Source organism: Periplaneta americana, chromosome 13 (assembly GCF_040183065.1).
Source record: "Periplaneta americana isolate PAMFEO1 chromosome 13, P.americana_PAMFEO1_priV1, whole genome shotgun sequence".
Classification (NCBI taxonomy): Eukaryota; Metazoa; Arthropoda; class Insecta; order Blattodea; family Blattidae; genus Periplaneta; species Periplaneta americana.
The window spans coordinates 36,748,884-36,770,591 of record NC_091129.1 but is presented as its reverse complement, the minus strand read 5'-3'; the positions used below and the strand labels follow the sequence as shown (position 1 = coordinate 36,770,591).

The window sequence follows — 21,708 nt, the reverse complement described above, 5'->3', positions numbered from 1 at the left end:
CTTAGCCTACCCTGCCTGCCCTGAGGAGCCGCCCCTGACTTTCTAACGAACATCTCCAAGAAAACGTCGTTCCAAAGGGGTCTGTATTAAGTGTTCTTCTTTTCTGCATTGCGATCAATGGAATTACCCACTGTGTGGGTGACCGAGTATCTTCTCTGTTATACGTTGATGACTTCAGTTTATATTACAGCTCCCGATATCTTCCATCCATCTGCCGACAGTTGGAACTGGTCATCAACATGCTATCAGAATGGGCTGTTCGCAATGGCTTTAAATTCTCCACTCTTCTCCAGTTCCTAACGCAGGTTCTTGTGTCGGGGAGATGATGGGTGGCGCCATTTATTTGATTGGCGCTTAAGTTCTGGCTCATTAGTGCGCGCCCATCTTTCGTGAAATGCGATGATCCTGACCAAGAACGCGCAATCTTCCCGTCTGTAACGTGCCACATGATCACTGGCGAGGGCATATCTGTGCCATTTTTTGAACATCTGTAAAGTGGTGCGGTACCCACCGGGATGCAATTTTTCGGTAATCATGGACATTGTGCGACACATTCAACACGGCAATGTGAATTGTTCCTATCTCGTTAGCCAATTCCCTGGAAGTCGACCTCCCGTCCACATGTAGCAAAATTGAATCAATTCAATGACTCGGTTTTCAACCCCATGTCGACCTCCACCTAGTTCCTGATGCACGCTATCACGTCCCATACGAAAAGCTGCAACCCAATATGCCATAGTCCGATACGGCAATGCCTCATTCCCGTACGCTTCACGTAGTCAGTGTGACATTTCCAGGCGCTTTTCTACGGGCCACTTCGATCTTTATCTAGGTAGTTGTTCTAACTTGGAAAACATCCCGTTTTGGGGGTGGGTGATTTGACAACCTGTATTGTGTATTTTCCGAAAGTTCGACCACCAACGATACAGGCTGTAATTAAGTTAGTGAATAAATTTGAGAATATGGGTTCGGTGTAGTATAAGAAACACCCTACAGACAGGCCAGTTTTAACACAGAGAATACATTTTGAAGTCACAGGCGCTATTCTCGAATATTCTTTACAAAAATAGCTGCAGACTAGTAGACTGATGTTACATTATCTTATGCAAGAAACGTAACCTTGCCACTGGAGTCCAGCGTTTCCTCACATGGAACTACAAGTTTAGTGAACCCACACCTATGCTCTCCACTGTCTGAGTAACCAACAATGCGGCAAGAACACAACTACTTATAATGGGCATGTAGGCTATAAACATGTACAATCAGCTCACGAAAACAACTAGTACTATATTAATCTCTAAATACTCTTTTAGGAAGTGATAATTTTTTTATTGAATAATACATTCAGGGTTATTTACAAGTTTTAAAAGGAACTGAGTCCATTTAGTAAATTATAATTATAACACTTTCATAACAATAAAACTCTATAAACTCTCTTAAATTATGAAAATCAATCAATTTTACGATTATGATAGTCAGCATTTTTTTAAAATCATGTTGAAGCCGATAAAGTGTTATATTAAATTAGGTTAAACAAGGTCCGTCTGTGCTTATCTTAGAAACGAAATAACTAAAAGTTATTTGTACACATTATTTAATAAATTTAAACGTTTTCGACTCTACTGAGTCGTCATCAGAAGTTATGCCGTAGAATACATACGAGTTTGAGTGTACATTTATGTGATCTCCTGTAGTGTATAACAGAATTAAGACTAAGCAAGTTGCAAATATCTGTCATAAAATACAATAATAAAATCTTATGTAATTAAAATTTAAAAATCAATGGAATGCTTGTTAAACTGTTATATGAGTAAAATGTTAAAATGGAGCGTGAACTGCAGCTTGTTGAACAGTCTGTGATAAGAGGATCACATGATTCCAGTGCAGTATCTTCTGCAGAGAATAAACAGAACTGCAAATAATGAACACACTGTGCGAAGTGTATCATATAGATATGCAAATCATATGGTGGACCAACATTAACAGGTTGAACACAAGTTACGAAACACAATGGTGCATTATGATGAAAAAGTGTTTTAGATAAATACTTAGGAACTATTAAGTTGTGTATAAGCCTGATATGATACGTGGACTGAAGTACAATATCTTATTTCAGACTTTGTTAAGCGAAGTATGGACGTAAGCACACGAAACTGTTGCTGTAATAAATAAAATCAATAAGCCCACTACGTCCCATTAGGGCAAGGGCCTCCAGCATCAAGCAGGGTGAGCTCTCCTTATACTCGCCTGGGAAGCTATTCCTGACGAGTCCATTGTACTGGTAAAAAAAAAGTTATTACCCTCATGCTTAATGATTCTTCATTTACTGTCTCTAATGTTGTCCATTTTCAGCCACTACAGGTTATGCACTGATAATAGTGAGATGTTTGAGGTCAGTCCACTTTGCGTCATTTAGGATCTGTCCATCTTCTTCCGAGCATCTGCCATGTTGTCCTGCATGTTGCCGTTCTTGTCCACACTTTACCAGCTTCCCTCTTGAAGAAGTCACTCCATCGGGTTTTCGGTCTTGCATTCCACATGGTTGTCACATACACCCACCTCGACGTGTTCAGTCTGCTCACGTGGCCTCTCCACTTCCACTTCAGTCTCACGACATCTTGTAAGCCTGTCCTGTCATCTTCCTTATTGTTGTGGCTGGCACTTTATCTCTGAGAGATATTTTTGTGGTCCTACGTTCCATTTTTCGCTGGCATCTTTTGTAGTTTGAATTTTTCTCTTTCTGTGAGCGACCATGTTTGGCACCCATAGAGTAGCGTGCGTATTATACAGTGTATTAAGTCTAAATATGTATGTATGTATGTATGTATGTATTAACACTACAAATGGGTATACACCCAGTGGCAGTGATATTATAACATACAATATTAAATATCACAATAATACAATAATTACAGCAATAAAAAATAAAAAAATTAACGTAAATTTATTTCTAACTATAAATAAATAGATGCAATAAACCTAGGACTATAAATAAAAACTATGCTATATATGTATAGAAAGCCAATATGAGCGCAAAGTGAATAAAGTAAAATAATTTAATAATAAAATAATGAAAGTATAATAATTTCGTTGAGCGCTGTTTGTGCAGGTATGATTTAGTGGAAGGATAATGTGTAAAGCCTCGTTTATACTAGTTAATTCGTGGCCTTGCTCAATCAAGTGGGTAACAAATTTGAACTTTCTCCTATTATATCTAAAATCAGAAACATTCTCGCTATACCGTGTTCTCAAATTGCTGCGAATCTGGCCAATATACTTAGCATTTTAGCATTTTTTTGTTTATATCCATTGCATTGAATGACTAAGTACATTTTAAAAATTTCAAACGGATATGTTCTCCTTCTTTCGGATAATCAATATTTGTACTTCGGCAAACTTCTTTCAATTTCACGAGAAGTTATTGGCCGCATACATAAAATGTGATGAATTGTATGTAACGCACGCATAGGCATGATCCTCGTCCACCAAAACATGCAAAACTTTACCTAACGTGTCATGTGCATGTGCTATCATCATTTTATTGAGTTATAAATTACAAGAATTTCAAAGAAAGAACTCACGAGAGTGAAGCAGAACATATGTACTACAGGTATGCAAAACTGTAATGAACAATGGCGAATATTTGTTAATGATTGATGATTATGGAACGGGCATTATTGGATTCGCGACAACAAAAATTTTAAAATTTACACTTCTATTGTAACTTTATCAATCTGATCAATTTTAAATAATTTAGAGCACCTTTGAGAATACAAAATTATATGATAATGTGAAGGTTCGAGAATTGGGCTGTGAGAGGAATGCTGCATGATCTCCCAGTCTAAGCTGTCAAGGATTACAGCATTAAATGCTGGTACGGGCGTAGTGAGGACGAAGGCTACACTGAAGAAGACGAATCTCCCCTTTTGCAATCGACGTCGTCTGACTTCGGGTCTGTTCTTAGAAAATAAGCTTCACACTTGCTATTCACAATTCCACGACTGTCTCCTAAATATCAATTTACTAACGCCCCCAAAGAAAAGTCATTGTTACTTCGTCTGCAAATACTTATTTTAAATTATTTGACAGATATGAATGAAAACCTTCACTCCACACCTGTCCCCTGAGTACAGACATTTCATCACACGTCACAATTATTTTCGGAAACTTATCTCTTCAACGAAATACAAATCCTTGGACAACTGCATGTCTTAAGCCTCATTTTTTATGTTTCCATTTGTAACCTGTTTCGGGACTCATTCATATAACATTTTATGATAGTTGATACAATTATGCATAATTGATAGGGTTATTGTAAAGTTCTGCTTCCAAATACGTTTTATCTTCGATTCCAGTGAAGTAGGCTACATTACTTCAAGAAAATATTAAATACTTCTCGGTTTAGAAATCGAAAAAAATAAATATATTATATTTATCTCTATGAGACATATATAGTAGGTTGTGTTTCATTTATGAATCCAATATTTTCATTTATTGGTCAGTGTACACTTGTTACCATTGCATTATATTATTTTATTCAATATTTTAATTTTCGTAATATTTGTTACATATTTTCCATCTATTTATTTAATACTTATTTATTTTGGTCTTTCTATTTATGTCCTCACGTATTTAATATTATTTTTTGTTATTATTATTTTTATTATTATTATTATTATTATTATTATTATTATTATTATTATTATTATTATTATTATTATTATTCAGTTTAATGTCACACATTCCCAATTTACTTGGATGTAAGGAAATACGTTACAAATCAGAATTGTAAGATATGAGATTCAGAGTATGAGTATTAATGGGGTTATAATGTTTCAAAGTCTTACATACGAAATATTATAATCAGTGGCGTGCAGTATCATGACGTGAAGAGAAGCAGTGCCTGTATATGTGCCATTGCTCAACTGGGCTTCGATGCGTGTTGCCTACATACAGGGTTTCTATGGAATTGCTTCCCCGAAAACGTCATCACCGCACACCGCTGATTATAATCTTCTTCTTTATATGCTACTATTCATGTAACATGTAAAAGGACTTTAGTATTATTGTTTTTTTCCTTATCAAGGAAAAAATAGGCTCTAAAATATTACCATGTTTTTGCCATCAGAACACCAAACTTCAAATTAAATACTGTGTAGGCGTATATGCACATGGAATTTTCTCTGTATGAATTGATTAGTTGAAGATGTTTCTTGAAACTGTCATGTGCATTTATTAGTTCAGTAACTGTTGCTTACACAAGGGATACAAAGAGCTTGATTTTAATAAGTGTGTGTTTTTTATCTTTCAGAAAGCTTTTAACACTCGATTAAAAGCATTTCACATCATTAATGCACCTTCTTGTGCTGAAGTCTTCATAGGGGTAATAAAAGCTATATTCAGCTCCAAACTCACTTCAAGGGTACGTATTTTTTTTACCAAATGTAAGTGGTATAATTTTGATTACCGGTACTTAATAAATATATCGCTTAAGATCTACTTGTTGTTCATTTCAAAGTGTGTCATGATGTCACTATTGATGAGTCAGTGATTTGAAGCGAGTTTCAGCTTTTGTGTCAGAGAAGTTGCCTATTAATCAAGGCGTTCAATCTGAACTTGAGAACGTGTATGGTATAACTTGAACGTCGTAGCAACAGATGACGGTCTGTGCGGTCTGTGTGCTACCATAACCTCTTTCGAACTGTGTTTTGCGCGGGCAAGTTGTATGCAGGGTATTTGTTATCATCGGTTGCGTACAGCAACATTCCACAACACAAATCAAATGCTCCGTGTCCATGTTGACGTCGAAATTAATGTCAACAAATACGTAAGTAATCGTCTTGACCCTCTCCACATATCCCGACAGTAAGAAAAAAACTCACCTCAGTACATGTTTCGAAACAGTTCACATTCCTGCCACTACCGGCGTTACCGTACGTATCGGTTAGTACTCTTCTGAATGAACGCCGTACTTGCTAGGCAACTTTTGTGGCATATAAGTAATTCACCTCTGCGGAAGTGTAGGAAGATTGAATTCTCTAGGCTCATTGGCTAACCACATGACGGCATACAGCGAGCCATGACACACTTTGAACTGAAGACCCAGTAGTAAAAGTCAAATTCATATTAAATTATCAAGCAATTAGGTATTTAAATCATTTTAATTTTCTACTCTTCATAATAGAAGTGAGAGAGGCTTGAAATATATACCAAGGTACATAAATGTTAGTAATATTGAGAAACACTAATTGCTGTTTGTAAAATCCCATGAAGTACATAGTTTCTAGTGTATAAAAATCAACATTGAAATTTAATTAACAAAGGAATATGTGAAATTTCTAAATAGTGTAGATTAAATTCTAAAAGACAACCGAATTCTAAGAAAAACTAATAACAGTTAGAGATAGTAGGATTAACATCTAGTTAAAAATTAAATTTATATCACTTTTATGGCCAGTTTTTCCAAGTAATGTTTAATTTGGCTTAACAAATGTTAAATTAACAGCTGGTTTATTTTTAACGTTTTGTTAAGATATTTTCCATTTTTCCAACATAATTTTGTTTAAAATAACCAACACTTAACTTTAACTGTCGTTAATACTATTCTAACTACTCAACAGCAGTTGGTAATGATTTTGCATATATAAGACAACTTCTTATTGGCTGATATTATTATTTAAATTCTGTACTATGGAGTAAGTCATGAAACATGTGTAAAATCGTAACCTATTACAGTAGCCATGATTCATACAGTACAGAGAATTGATAAATGAAAGTTGCATTGACTGCTATTGAATAATAATAATTATTATGTATGGTTACATTTTATAATGCTAAATATGAATTTCTGTTTAGAAAAATCTCAGCGTTATGACCACCAGGTGACAATAATTACACGAATGTGTGTGTAGTCAACTGTACAGAAAACCCCGAGGAGAATTCCGTATCATATAAAATTCTCTAATTTAGGTTCATGTATAAATTATATGTAATTTCGTCCTAAAGAAGCAATTGCTGCTGAAACATTTTATTATTTACTCACTGCGTATTTTGAAGCACTAGTGACATCGGCTATAGTTGAAGAGCTAGTAACATAGAATCTAGAGTTAATAGTAGCTAGTGAATTGGAACAAGTGGCCTATTTCAACTAGGTAACATACAACTGAGTTTTATTTTAAGACATGAAAGTGATTATTATAACTACATACCGGTACCTAAGAAATATTAGTAAATTAATACATAATGTGCATTCAAACATAACAAAACTTAATTGGTATATTAACTTTCATTTATTAGAATTATATTATAGATAGCGATAAGCTATGTTTGCACTGGCTTTAAAACAGAAGCGAAAGAGCTGGATTCTTGGAATTTATAATCGTTTTCTTTCCGATGGAAATTTAATTTTCCAGCAGGATAATCACCCCGCGCACACCGCCATAAACGTTCAAAGACGGTTCACGGAAAAGCATGAAAAAGAGGATTGACAAATATCGAGACATCCCACCTCAAAATCCAGATCAGTTCTGGGATCAAGTTCTGGTTACCTGGGAAGATTTCGCTAAGGACCAGAACTATTTCCGCGATCTGGTGGACTCAATGCCCCGAAAATGCCAGGCAGTGATAGACGTCGATGGGATGTGGATAATGTATTAGATCCACATGTGTATTTCTTTTATTTTTCTTTAATTTGTTTGTTTATCTTTGTTTTATTTCGGGAAGAAAATTGATCTCCCAAGAGTTTTTTAAATTCTCCTAGTGGAGCCAGAGTTGCGAAATAATAAGTTTCACTACACAAAATTATAAAAATGAAGAAAGGTAACATGTATAAAAATTAGTTACGTTAAAAAAAAAAGTTATTGCCGAGAACTGAACACGGGCCCCTGGGATGGCAAGCCAACACGCTACTAACTACTCCATCTGGGTACCGTGACGTTACCAGCGCGACGAGGCACATATAGCTGCTAGGCTTGAAGTCTACGGACACAGCTCACATACAAACGTAATCGTGTAAATATTTAAATGTTCAGTACTAGTTAATGTTTCATTTGGACTGATTTACTGAAGCTTGGTGAAACCGTCCCTTACTCTAAACATTCCTCAAAGAGAAACATAACATGTTACTTTCACAACTTTTGTCTGAACAGCTGTGGTGTTATCCGCCATGTTTAACTGTTTGTTAAATGAGTTAACGGCCTGAAATCCTACATTTAAAGTTAACAAATAGTTAAGAATCTGTTAAGCCAAACTGGTGTTGAACAAATGGAAAAACTGTATTTAACAAACTGTTGCAGGTTTAACAGTCGTTAAGTCTTCTAACAATACTTGGATAAACCGGCCATTAATGTTATAATTTAGCATTCTGTAGCGTTCTGAGATGGTAATTGTTACAGAGAATTTGATGGTAGTGAAGAGGTGCATTTCCTACAGTGTTCAGTTTAAATTCTTGAAAATAGTAAGTAATCAAAGAAACAGAACTGCAATGAATTTGTGAACATGAAGACACATTCCTAAGGCATGAACCTACTAACACAGAGATACAGTGACTTCAACATACTCACTCTTCTCAACCCGATGTTTCATTGTTTTATTCATATTTTCTAGTTCTGAGAATGTAACCTGCCACTTAAACCCACATCGTTCTTCTATGTTTTCTAAATTTAAATTTTCTTTGTATCGTTTGTGATTTTTACTCTTCTTTTAAGTGTCTGTAATGTGTCTTTTTTTCACACCCAACATCTTATTACACAATTTTTATGTAAAAATATTCCTCATCGGCTATTACATACAATTTGTCTGTTAATGGACACTAGACCTAAAGAGATCATATAGGCAGCCAATATCCTACAATCAGCACAAGGAATAATGGTTGAAAACTCAATATAGCAGTACAGATGGAAAAAAAAAAGAGGGTATCAGGTGGGTCACATTTCTATGCTATTCCTACTATAAAAGCTAATATAGAGGGACGAAGAAATTATTTGAAAAAAAAAAAAAAGAAGTAAGAGGTTCTGTGTGGTGTGGTTTTAAGACAGATCCTGATTTAAAAATAATGCCATAAATTGTAATTTTGCTCCTGTTTCGCAGAAACACATGCAGTTGTCATTTTGTACTCAATTTCACATTTTATCCCATATTAAAAAAACTAAAATAATACCTTAACCTACTTTTAAACCTAAAATTACTCATTATGAATGCATTTGGGCACATTTCGCTTTTATCCTGACTGCGAAAATCTACACTCTCTAATCATTTGTATGTTACTTGTAATAAGTGAATTAGAAATTAATTTTAATGAGTGAGAAGAGACAGGAGATAAGTAAAGATTAATTGGGTGACTTACAGAGAATCTCTGGTTACAAAATTTTAAAATAATTGTTTCCTGAATCCTGAAAAAGCATTTGACAATGTTTGCAGAAACAAACTATGGATCATAATGAAACAGAAAGGTATTCCACAACATTTAATATCGGCAATTAAAAGTTTATACGTTTAAAATAAAATTGTAATTGGAACATCAATGGAAAGAAAGAATATAGCAGCAACAATAAATAAAGGAGTAAGACAAGGGTGTCCACTTTCACCGTCACTTTTTAATATTTATATTGACAAAATCGTAATGGATTGGCAGATGGATTTAAATGAACATTTTAAAATAAAAAAATATATATATATATATATATATATATATATATATATATATATATATATATTCGTAGATACATTGCTCTTTGCGGACGACCAAGTTTTAATATCCAGTTCTGAAAATGGGGCACAGAGGGCTCTATTCCAATTAAATAATATAAGTAAAAGTTTCAATTTCAATTAATAAAACAAAAGTTTTAGCATTTAGAGGAGCAGATACATTAAGAGCCAAAATTGTCTTGGAAGGAAAAATTATTGAACAGATAAATTGTTTCAATTATCTTGGGTGCAACATTTCTTATATGAAGAATGAAGATATTCAAAACAAGATTAATAAATTCAGCTATGTATGCGGTGTCATTAATAGATCCCTAAAAAGTACTAGAAAAGAAACAAAAATTAAATTTTATAAGGTAATGGCATTGCCAATGTTGCTTTATGGGTCTGAATTTTGGATCCTGACTAAAAAAGAAGAAAGAAGAATAGAAGCAGCAGAGATGAAATTTCTAAGATCTGTAGCAGGTTACACCTTATTGGATAGGAAAAGAAGTGATGATATAAGGAGGGAACTAAGCATTTTTAAATTAATAGACAGAATAAAACAATATAGAAACGATTGGAAACAACATATACAAAGAATGGAAGTAGACCGCATACCAAAACTGATGATGAACTATAACCCAATAGGTAGAAGAAATGTTGGTAGACCGAAAACAAGATGGGCTCAACAGTGTTAAAAAAAAATGAGACCGGAACGAGCCTTATAAGGCTTAATCCATGATGCTGATGATGATGATCCTAAGCTGCGGATTATAATGTATACCACGCCAAACATTGTCGCATTCTAAGGTTTCTCTTCTTTACGGTAATTTGTTGTTAGCACTTTGTCCAACCCCCCAAGATGGAGGACCACCCCTTATTGAGTGTCTGGGACTGCTTATTCAATATATTCGTAGCTACCCTCCATATGAGGAAGCCGCCATGCTGTGGTGATAGGGATTCACAATACATACATATACACTCTCCTATTCTCTTAATGCTACATAAATTTTTGTTCTGTATTCGTCATTGTGCATCTACTGCATAATATGTGAATCTTAATCGCGGAACCACAAAGCAGAGATGTCTGTTCAGAGACAGAGAGAGAGAGAGAGAGAGAGAGAGACACACACACACACACACACACACACACACACACACACACACACACACACAACTTAGACAGGGAAACAGCTGACCGATAGGTTTTGTGGAGACCAAGAATCAATTCACTTGCCTGGCAGTTAGCTTTACTTCACTGGTGATGTTGTGATGTTTATTGACTTTACTGGCTTTGAGCCAGAGGCCGTTTTAGGGTCTTATACGCGCAGGATGCCCTCTCCAGCCATTGTACATAAATAATAATAAATATATATTTACATACTGTATGTGACACTATTTCAGGCATAAGTGCCAGTAGGTGTGTGAGTGCGGTGATTGGCTTTTTATTTATTTATTTTATTTCATTTTATTTTTACTTTATTTTTTTGTTTTAATTATTTTCGTGTAGGCCTAATTTGTTAATTTGCGATGCTGAAGGAATGGTGAACGAGACAAGAGTTCGGGGTAAAAGATATCAGTTGATAGACAGTATTAAGGTATTATATGGGGAGATTAAGAGGAAAGCAAGAATGGGAAATGCTGGGTTTGCAGTTAAAGACCTGCTCTTGGGCAGAACACTGTGCATACATACATACATACATACATACATTTCTTTTTTTTATGCTTTTAAGTTTCCCCTTCCGGTAGCAGAAGCATCTGAATCGTTATGAAGACTTTCATGGTGTGGTGTTATTTTATTGATCTGCCTCTCTGTTGCTGTCGTGTGTCCTCTCAGACAGTATTCAAATTTCCAACAGTGTTTGCGGTTTTGTTTGTGTTTTTTAGTTTGGTGGTGGGGGCTGGTGGTAATTGTAGAGGAGTTTCTCCATTGTTGTTCTGTTGTTTGTGTTCGGGGGGGATTTGCGATGTGTTGTGTATATCGCGATTTACTGCCGAATGTGTGTATTTCCTGTTTATGTTGTTTAGGTGTGTGAAGAGGGCTTTGTTTTTGTCGTAGTGTAAACTGTGTTATTTCTGGTGCATCTGTGCAGTTGGAAGATTTGGCGGAGAATTCTTCTTTAAGAATATTATGAAAATAAATGCTAACGCCTTATTAAAAACTCTTGGTATTCGATTTAATAAAACTAAAATGAATTACATTCACATTAGTGATATGTTGAAAGGGGTACCTGTAAAATCATCGACATTTTTTAAAGTGTTTCTTCTTTCGTCATTAATATCCATCTTTCTCTCAGAATCCTCACTACCACTGATTCTACTAATTAATTCCATCTTAGTTCTGAAGGTTCGATATTACATAAATCAGACGGATCCTCATAAAACACATAAAATTATACTTTGTTCGTTATGTGTAGTCCTGTAGCATATGTTGTTAGTGATGGATGTCTTAATGTATAATATGTTTCAATGAAACCTTTTCCTCAACCAAGATAATTAATCGAATTTCACTCTTCTCTTGAAATAATTAATTTCTATGTTTCAGGACTTCATTTATGAAGTTAAAGTCCTACTTTCGGAACTAGTTATATTTAAGTTTAATTGATAATTTACAGTGCATAGCTTTTGAAAAATTAATTATCGTTTGTCTTTGGCTATAGTTTCTTAACCATTTTATAATTAAAACAACCTGATTACGAATAATACTCAAAAGAGATAACACTTACAATTTCCAGATCTATGTTCATGGAAAAGATCTCACAAACTTCACTAAACAAGTACCGCAAATGTGCCTTCCCGATGATCTGGGTGGGACTGGAGGTTCATTGCAAGAGAACTGGAGTAAGTACTCTACAATCACAAAATCGTCAGAGTACCAAGCAGTTTCGGAACTGAGAGTTGTAACATGAATGTAGATATTCTGAGAAGTTCGGATGACATGAAAATAGTATGAATCGACTTGATTAATGAATGAGTCGAAGAGTGGAAAAATGAAAGAATGAACGAATTAATTAATTAATTATTGAAATAAAAATAAAATAAAAGTACATAAGAATCTGGACGAATTAATTGAGGTCGCAAATAACATAACAGTTCAAGTCGCATCCTAATTGATTCAGATTTCTTCAGATGTTAACTCTGCTAACAGTGACCTTCCATCGATAAGAAATAGCCAAAATCCATGTGTTTCTCCACGTTTGTGACGTCTTTATACTTCGTTTCCATGTAACAGTATTTAAAGTGTATCGCTTCTGTCTCTGTTTCGTTGTTGGCACTGCCAATTTGGGATTGCTTATTGCTGGAAAGTCACTGGTTTGACAAGTCTGGAAAATGGAGGGCACTCGAAACCTGAACGAAGTTTCGAGTGAATCTTATAGTGAATCCCTCTGAAAGTGATACGCCTGTACAAAGGAGACGAAAGAGGCATAAAATAATGAAAAATATTGGCGAGGAGCAAAACTCTGCTAAACAATATCCACGAAAAAGCATGCAGAAGAAAATTTTGAATAAAGGCAGCAAGCAAGTTTGTATATTTTCCTTTTTTTAGCTCAATAATTTTTATTATGATTTATCCGTCCAAAATCTTTTGTCTGTGGAGAATGTGAAGTGTTGGATGCAAAAAATTCTTGGTTGGAAGGGACACTAATTTTCACATCTTGAATTGGAGGAAAATTTTTCATCAACACAAAGCACATGACTAGGTTTACAAAAGTATTTTTATTATGTTATGGAATTTTCTTATAGTCCATGTTTAGATGAGGGCTAATTTGCTATTGCATTTTTGTTCATTTCATATATTTTTAATGGACCAAAGTTCAATACACTGTAGCAAAGAAGAGCTTAAATAAAAGAACTCGATATACGCAGTTTGACTACCTATGTAAAATTACAACCTAAAATGTGTTAATAAAATGCAATCTAGAAATGAATAATTCAAATAAAACCTTCACCTGTAAAATTTTGTTTTCTAGTCTTGTGCTGGTGTATTATTTCGAAACTCAGTTTTAAAGTAACATGTTCCATCATTAATCGTACAAGGTTCTATTATTTTAGTTTGTTTATTTTACGACACTTTATCAACTGCAAGAGTAATATAGTATCTTTGTGATATGAAGGTTTTAATGCCAGTGAAATGTGTCCAGGCTCTAGTGCCGAAAGTTACCCCGGGATTTACTCCTAGTTGCTTGAGGAAAATACGTTAACAATGTTACTTGTCCCAACCAGGATCTACGTATCAACAGTGACTATTATCTTCTACATGTATTCATAGCATAGTGAGCAAGAAAGGACAAAGTACAGCGACTGGTTGTCAAAAAACGAATATTGCTATGGATACGGACTGTGCAAAAATGAAAGTAAAATGCCACCTCTGAAATTTATTAGTATCACATTGGACGGAAGAAACAATGAAGAACATTAGTCCATTCTATATGAGACGCTACTCGACAATCTTGTGGGGAAGGTGAAGAACGGACCTAGGTGTCGCTACGGCAGCCTACTGATTGATAAATTATCTCCCAAATAAAGTGAGATGCTACTGAAGGAGAAGTTCTGGGGTCTTACCCCATTAAGGTATAACAACACTCCTCGTTGAATACCATGCAGGGAGAAGTACAGACGTATGTCGGATGTAGAGATACAGGAAGAGATGACGGAACAATCCATGTCCAAGGCTCACCGTTTGTGACGTAAGCGGGATAGACGGTCGTATCCCTTCAGCAATATGTTCTTGACCTTTGGAACATTTGTCCTACCAGAGTTGAGTATGAACGTATCCCTATACGAGCGTATGTGCGTATGTCAGTACGATGCTTTGGGTGCCAACGGTTCGGACATAAGCAGAAACGTTGCACGAAAAACATCATATATGCAAAGTACGGCAGTGGTGACCATGGGAACTCCCCATGTCCCAGCGCCTTCCACTGTGTGAATTGTGCTGGGGATCATACTTCAAACTCTAAAGACTGCCCGAAATATATTACAGAGAAGGCAATTCAAAAACACCGGCTAAGAGAAAATATTACAGTACTTTCTTCGAGGAGCGTAAACGTTTTCTCGACGACGGAAAAAACGTGCAGAGAAGTCCTATGCTTCAGTATTGGAGAGGTCAAAGGAGGGTATAAATATGGCTACACTAACGTCACCTCTTGGAGATCTACCTGGGAAGAGAACTGAGACCGCAACCCAGACATATGTTGACGCTGCCACTCAGACTGGCGTCTCGAACAAAAGCTTTGGCCTTCAAATCAGGTCTTATAAACCAAAAATGATAGTCCCTGTGACGTCCTAGACAGATTCGGCGCCTGTGAGGATGTCACGACGTCGCACTCCTCGACGGGATGAGAAATCTGGAACCCGCTATCGATCTCGTATTCGATCGAGATCAGGATGAGGAGGGCGACGTACTGAAAGCGATTCGCCACAATCGAAAAGTGAGTTCTCGCAGTCTAAGGCACAAGGTCATAGAAAATAACAGAAGAGGATATCCCCTATAATACCACCCTGATGAAATAGCCCCTCGTGATTGATATACAATGGAACGTGAATGGTGTATGCAGCAGATTCTCAGAACTACAGCAATTGATCTGTGAAGAGAACCCTGCTATTTTATGTCTTCAGGAGACACACCTCCGACCTGAAAACTCCCTGAATACCTCGGTTCTACTGTGTTCACCGGTACGTTCATATTACCGATATTCGTGCCAACTGAGGTTGTGCCCTCCTAGTCCGTCAAATTACTTTTCCTCTGTCATCAATGTTACCACCTCTAAATCAATGCATAGCTGCCACAATAACTTTACCTGACATTCAGTTTTCCATAATTTGTGTGTATATACCCCCTGATACACCTTTCACATTAAGTGAAATTGAAGATATTCTAATGTAGATACGTGCTCCATATCTGCTAGTGGGGGATTTCAATGCATCCCATGACTCTTGGGGCTCCAATTCTGATAATGACAGAGGAAATAAAGCATTAGAGGTATGTACCCGTTTCAATCTGATTACTCTGAATTCAGGGGAAGCAACATATTTATACTTGCCTTATGGTAATTACCCTATTATATATATATCACCATTTGTAACCAAGTTTTTGTTCACGCATTTCGAGTGGTCAAGATTTCGTGACCTACAAGGTAGTGACCACTACCCTATCATATTGTATATGTCCGCTCTGATGCATCTCGTTCTCCAAACTGGGTTATTAGACAGGGAGACTGTGTGGGATTTTCGGACTCCATTTCATTCGATGATAACGGGAATGAAAGTGTGGATTCCGTAGTAGATCACTTTTCAAATCTCGTGATTTTGTCCGCAGAGTTATCGATCCCTCAGTCCTTCTGCAGGGCAAAACGCTCCTCTGTCCCTTGGTGGAGAATGCTTGCAATGATGCAATCTGAGACCGCAAACGTTTTCGAGCCAAATCTCGTCTCACAGTGTGCGACGCTAAGAAGACTCCTGGACAAACTACGTCACTTCCTTGAAAAGAACGTTTCATCTAACATCATACGGGATAAAATCCGTCGAATAATGGGGAAATGTAGTTCTGTAAGTTCGGGGTATTTTGAACAATGGCATAATGACCACTAGTCCCGCAGAAATTGTTGAAATGTTTGCCAACACATTTGCACATATAAGGAGCTCGACAAATTATGACACGGAATTTGTAAAAATCAAAGATGCTGCGGAGAAGCGAAATTTAAAATTTATATCTGATAACACAGAACATTACAATACACCGTTCACATACGAGGAGCTGGAGGCGGTACTAGACACGTCCCTTGACACCTCTCCTGGCCATGATAACATCCATAACAGCATGTTTCGCCATCTCCCACCAGCTGGAAACTCCTTCCCGTTGGCAATGTACAACAGAATCTGGACTGAAGGAATACTTTGATATTCTTGGCGTTCCGCTATTGCTATCCCATTCCAGGATCCATCTTTTTCTGGAAGCTACAGACGAATTTCTCTCACCAGTTGTTTATGTAATGTTATAGAAAAATGATAACCAATAGCTTGATATTGGTACTGCAATCCGAAAACCGATTATGTAATATCCAAAGTGATTTTTGTAACGCCTGATCAGCCGCAGACCCTCTTGTTCGGCTGAAGACCGCCATTAGAGATGCTTTCCTCAAGAATGAACTTCTTGTGACTGTGTTCTTTGATCTAGAAAAGAGTTGCGATAACACATCGAGTTATGGAATTCTGCAAGCTCTGCATGATTGTGGACTTCATGGTAGTCTACGAACATTTATTGCGAAGTTCATATTGAGCGGTATTTCCGAGTTCGAGTTGGCACCACACTTTCGACCAAACGAAGAAAGCGGTGTTCCGCAGGGTCTGTATTAGGCTATCTTTTTTCAGCACTGAGATCAATGGAATTATTACAGTGTGAGTGTTAGAGTACCTTCTCTTCTATATATCGATGACTTCGGTTTGTATTACAGTTCCCAATATCTTCCTTCTATCGGTCGACAATTACAACTAGTGATCAACGTATTATCAGAATGGTCTCTTCGCAATGGCTTTAAATGTTCCACTTTAAAGACGTATCGTGTCGACTTCTACAACCATCGTACACTCCATCCATATCCTGAACTCAGTCTTAATGGAGTGGAGTTGCAATATGCAGACACTGCGAGATAGTTGATTATAAATTACCGTGAGATGCGCATATACTTGATTTCAGAAGGCGCTGTCAAAAGTCATTAACTATCTTCGTCTTTCACTGTTGCTACTTCTCGTCACTGGAATTCTCTGCCGCCTGAAGTCAAGGGCTGCCGAACTTTAATTTCCTTTAAATGTAAATTTGAAAAATATCTTATGATGAGTTGCCAGACCTAACGTGTTGCAAATGTGTTCCACTGTATTTATTTTTATTTTTTTTTGTTTCTTATTTTTATTATCTAAATCGTGTTTATTTATCACTTAATGCCAAAATGTATTCCACCGTGTTGTTGTTCTTTTATTATTAATCTATTTTTTGTGTACATTTTATTCAATTGTCGGTTTCTGGTTTAATTATGTAAATCCTATTTAATTGTAATCTAATACTAATATGTATACTAATGTGTTTATTTTTATTTTTACTGTGTACATTTTTCTTTTTTATTGAATTATCGGCTTCTGTTTTTATGTGATTTGTCTTTGATTCTAACAAATTAATATGTATTTCACTATGTTTATTTTTATTTTATGAGGTAAATTTTATGTAACTACCTCTTTTGATCTCATTATGTATCAGTATGTAATTACTTAATTCTGATCTAGTTTTATGTTCAACTGTGTAAGCAAATTTTAATCCTGGTTGAGTGTAAGAGAAGGCCTTACGGCCTTAACTCTGCCAGGTTAAATAAAGTCATTATTATTATTATTATTATTATTATTTTATTATTATTATTATTATTATTATTATTATTATTATTATTATTATTATTATCTTACTCCTTTTCTCATGGGTTCACTTTGGGTGCAGACCGGAGAGTGCTTTTAAATCTTTATCGTGCTCTTATGTGATCAAAGCTGGGTTGTGTCTGTTTTATTTATGGCTCAGCAAATAAATCGAAATTACGTCTTTTATATATTATCCATCACCATGGGATACATCTCGGTACTGTGTCCTTCCCAACGAGTCCGATAGAAAACCTATATTGTGAAACCGGAGAGTCATCCCTGTATCGGCGACGTAATGTGTTGTTGTGCTCATATACCGTTAAGCTGCGCTCGGAGCCTGAGCAAAATTATTATCACTCCTTTCACCATTCGTCTCATTACGGCCGATAAAGTGAAAATTCATAGACTTCGTCCAGCAGGTGCGCGGTTTCGTGAACTGACCTCTGAGGTCTACGTTCATCTACAACTAAGTTCGCACATTGGAATACGCCACAACTCCTCCGTATACATTGTAGAAAATACGACCGTGCTCATTGGCAAATGGCATTCAGCCGACTCTACGTGACGCTCTTGGAAATGATTTTAATTGTACAAATACAGTTCTGAGATTTTTATCGAATGCAGGACTTGACAAAGTGATGTAGTTTTTTTAATGACCCGTTTGACTTATCCTCCGGACTCTTTCCATTCGGGGTTACATTTTTTAGTATATTATTTTAACAAATTTGACATTCGGACCTTTTACATCCGTGCATTTTATAAATCCTCCAGACAATTTATTTTTGGTGGCATTTGTTTCATTGTTTTGTTGTTTCTTTTTAAATACTACTTAGGGTCTGAGTACTTCTCACTTTTATTTTTTTTGTGCATCACTTTATTGAAACTGCATTTGTTTGTCTCATTTTCATCGTGACAACGCTTTTTAATTCTTTTAAGTGTTCTGGTTATTGTATTGTGTCCATTTTCAGTGAAAGATTTTAGATAAGGGCGCAAATAGTCATAGTAGCTGACCCGCCCTTTTTAAACCCCACTAACAAACAAACAAACAAACAAACAAACAAACAAACAAACACTAGGCGTTGTCCACTATGCCTCACAACAATGCAGGTATGCTAGCCACTAGTCCAGCCATCAGAAGACTGTGACGAACCTTTGACTCAGACAGTCCGTTGCAGCACACGAAAGTCGACTCAACACTGTGGATGAAGCTGTACTGTCAGTCACGTCCATGCGCTCAAGATGGCGGTTATCCCATGCTGTGGTCACTTTACATGGTCCAGTACCCGCTTGTCTCTGCTACGACCCTCTTCTATCCACTGGTTCCACACACGCATCACTGTTGTAGCAGCATGCCCTGTACGAGCCGAAATGTCACGGTATGACAATCCTCCTCGGGGACCAACCATTCTGCCCCGTTCGAACTCACTCACGTGATATAATTTAGACGTTCCACGTAGACTTGGGCCTATGTGTACGCCATCTCTCTGGAAACGTAATCAGTTATATATTGGTGGTACACTGTTCTACACATCTCCGAGCTTGGAATCGTTCGGGCCATTCTTTCTGGGTGTTGCAATTTTCACAAACAGTAGTGTATTAAGACAACATAGCTAACAAAATTACATGTCGTAAATTTGTCCCACGTTGTATCTAAATTATTGCCACGTTTTGTTTTGTGGCTTTGTAACATCTCGCTGGAACTGTTTCAGATCTGTGGCTTAAGAAAGTAGACAGTTACTACAACTGGTTCCTGCATCACGATGACTTCAAGTCTGACGAGAGGAAAAGGCTAGGAGGTGATTTCGACTATGGTGATCTCTTCGGCTTTGAGGGCTCCTTCAGAAGACTCATTGTTGACTAAATTGAAGTGAAAATTGTACGAGTTTTGTAAATGAAGTAGTGGCAATACACATAGTTTATAATATATTATTGAAATTACATGGACAATACATTTACATCCCTTCAACATAATCACCAATGTGTTCCTGTATCTTTTTCCGAATCCGAAGTAACCTTCAATGCCGTTAGCGAGGTTGGTTCGTTTGCTCTCTCTGATTGACTGCCCTACTGCATGAAGCACTGATGCAATATCTGGAAACTTCTTGCTGTCAAGTGGTTCTTTCAACCGTGGAAACAAGTTATATTGAGGACTGATATAAGGAGAATATTGGAGAATATTCCAATACTTGCAAATCCCATCTCTATAGCAATTCAGTTACTGCTCCAGCGACATGATAACGAGCAGTATCATGCAAGATGAAAGGTCGAATGTCTCTCAGGAAATGTTAACGTTTGCGCTGCATAGCCGGAAGTAGGATGTCTTGCAGGATATGATGGTAACACGTTGCATTGGCATTTCGGTCTTGAGCTACGGCATGGTTACTCATAACACATTCACTGTCGTATTTCCTGTCAGTATGAGTTTCACCCCAGAGGATTCATATCGCACGTTTCATTAACCGGTCGAGGTGGGTTCCGCCAAGATGGTGTCCGGGGGATGCAATGGTGGCTCTCGTGCTTTTCTTTTCGAACATTAATCACCACCCAGCCGTTTTCGTTCTCTCCTCTTTCTCATCACTGTATTTTTCCTCGCCAGCCACCATTGCATGCAGAACGCCCACCAAATATCACAGCCATTTTCACATTTCCATCCCCGCTGTTAGTTTTTGCCACGTCCGTTACCATGACGGGATTTGTTAAGAATGCCTGATGAGGCTTCATTCGTCTTCCCCTTGTAGTTCTTATATCTATTATTAGGTTAAGTTTCTTAGGTTTGTAACTCACGTCTCACCAGGAGGGATCATTCCTATCTCCGTGGTCCTGTCCCACGGTTTCGAGCGCGACTTCCGACTTGTGTGGCCCGACAGGGCGCCCAGCAACGAAGCAATTGTGGACCCTTCATACTGCCCCTATATGCAGGTCTAGGTGCAGAGCGCGGGCCAGTAGTCATGTATACTCACGTAGAGCCCAATGGGGCCCTGGGGCGACTTAAACGTCCCGGTGACCGACTCTGCTCACTGGGGCGGATATATCGCTCCGACGTGTTACCGCTGACTTATGGGTGTCGCAGTGTAATCAACCACAAGTCCCCTGAAGCTGCTTGCGATCTCGGATTGCTCCTGCTTTGGGAGGTGGGTCGAAGTTAGCCGAGTAGTCTGGCGGTTGTGTTCAGTGTAGAGTGGGGAGACACGGGCTGTTATTCCCGTGGTAGGGGCATAAAGCTGCTACACGCCTCTGGTGTAGGACTTGCCGTTAGGTGTGTAATGTCCAGTTTGAAGGGTAACTTACGTGAGGTGGGTTGCTGGAATCTGGCTGTGCAGGGGGGGGTCTCCATGGACGGCACAGACCGAGAAGAATTTTAGGTGTCTTTTTCTTATGCCCCCCGGTGGCAGGCTGACGCCGACGGTTCCGTAGGGGGGGGGGGCAATTTCAAAATGGCATCTTCGCGCTCCCCATCTCCCTCCATTGAAAAGAAGAGAATGCAAGGACCTGAAAAAGGTAGAGTGACTGGTGGTCTTATGACGAACACAGCTATGGATCTGGTCCCCGATAATGTGAAAGTTTTTATGCCGCCTCCGAAGTTTATTTGTTTATTTGTTTATTTATTTATTTAAATATGATCCT

The 21,708-nt window shown here is 37.3% G+C and overlaps 1 protein-coding gene across 1 annotated transcript in view; it reads left to right on the top strand.

The window, feature by feature from the left end:
- LOC138711803 (uncharacterized) overlaps nucleotides 1-20,022 on the top strand; it is a 342,343-nt gene extending 322,321 nt beyond the window's left edge. The window contains exons 11-13 of the mRNA XM_069843046.1: nucleotides 5,312-5,422; nucleotides 12,420-12,525; nucleotides 19,794-20,022. The gene's annotated coding sequence lies outside the window, so the exon portion shown is untranslated. The remainder of the gene's footprint in view (nucleotides 1-5,311; nucleotides 5,423-12,419; nucleotides 12,526-19,793) is intronic.
- Nucleotides 20,023-21,708: the final 1,686 nt, after the last annotated feature.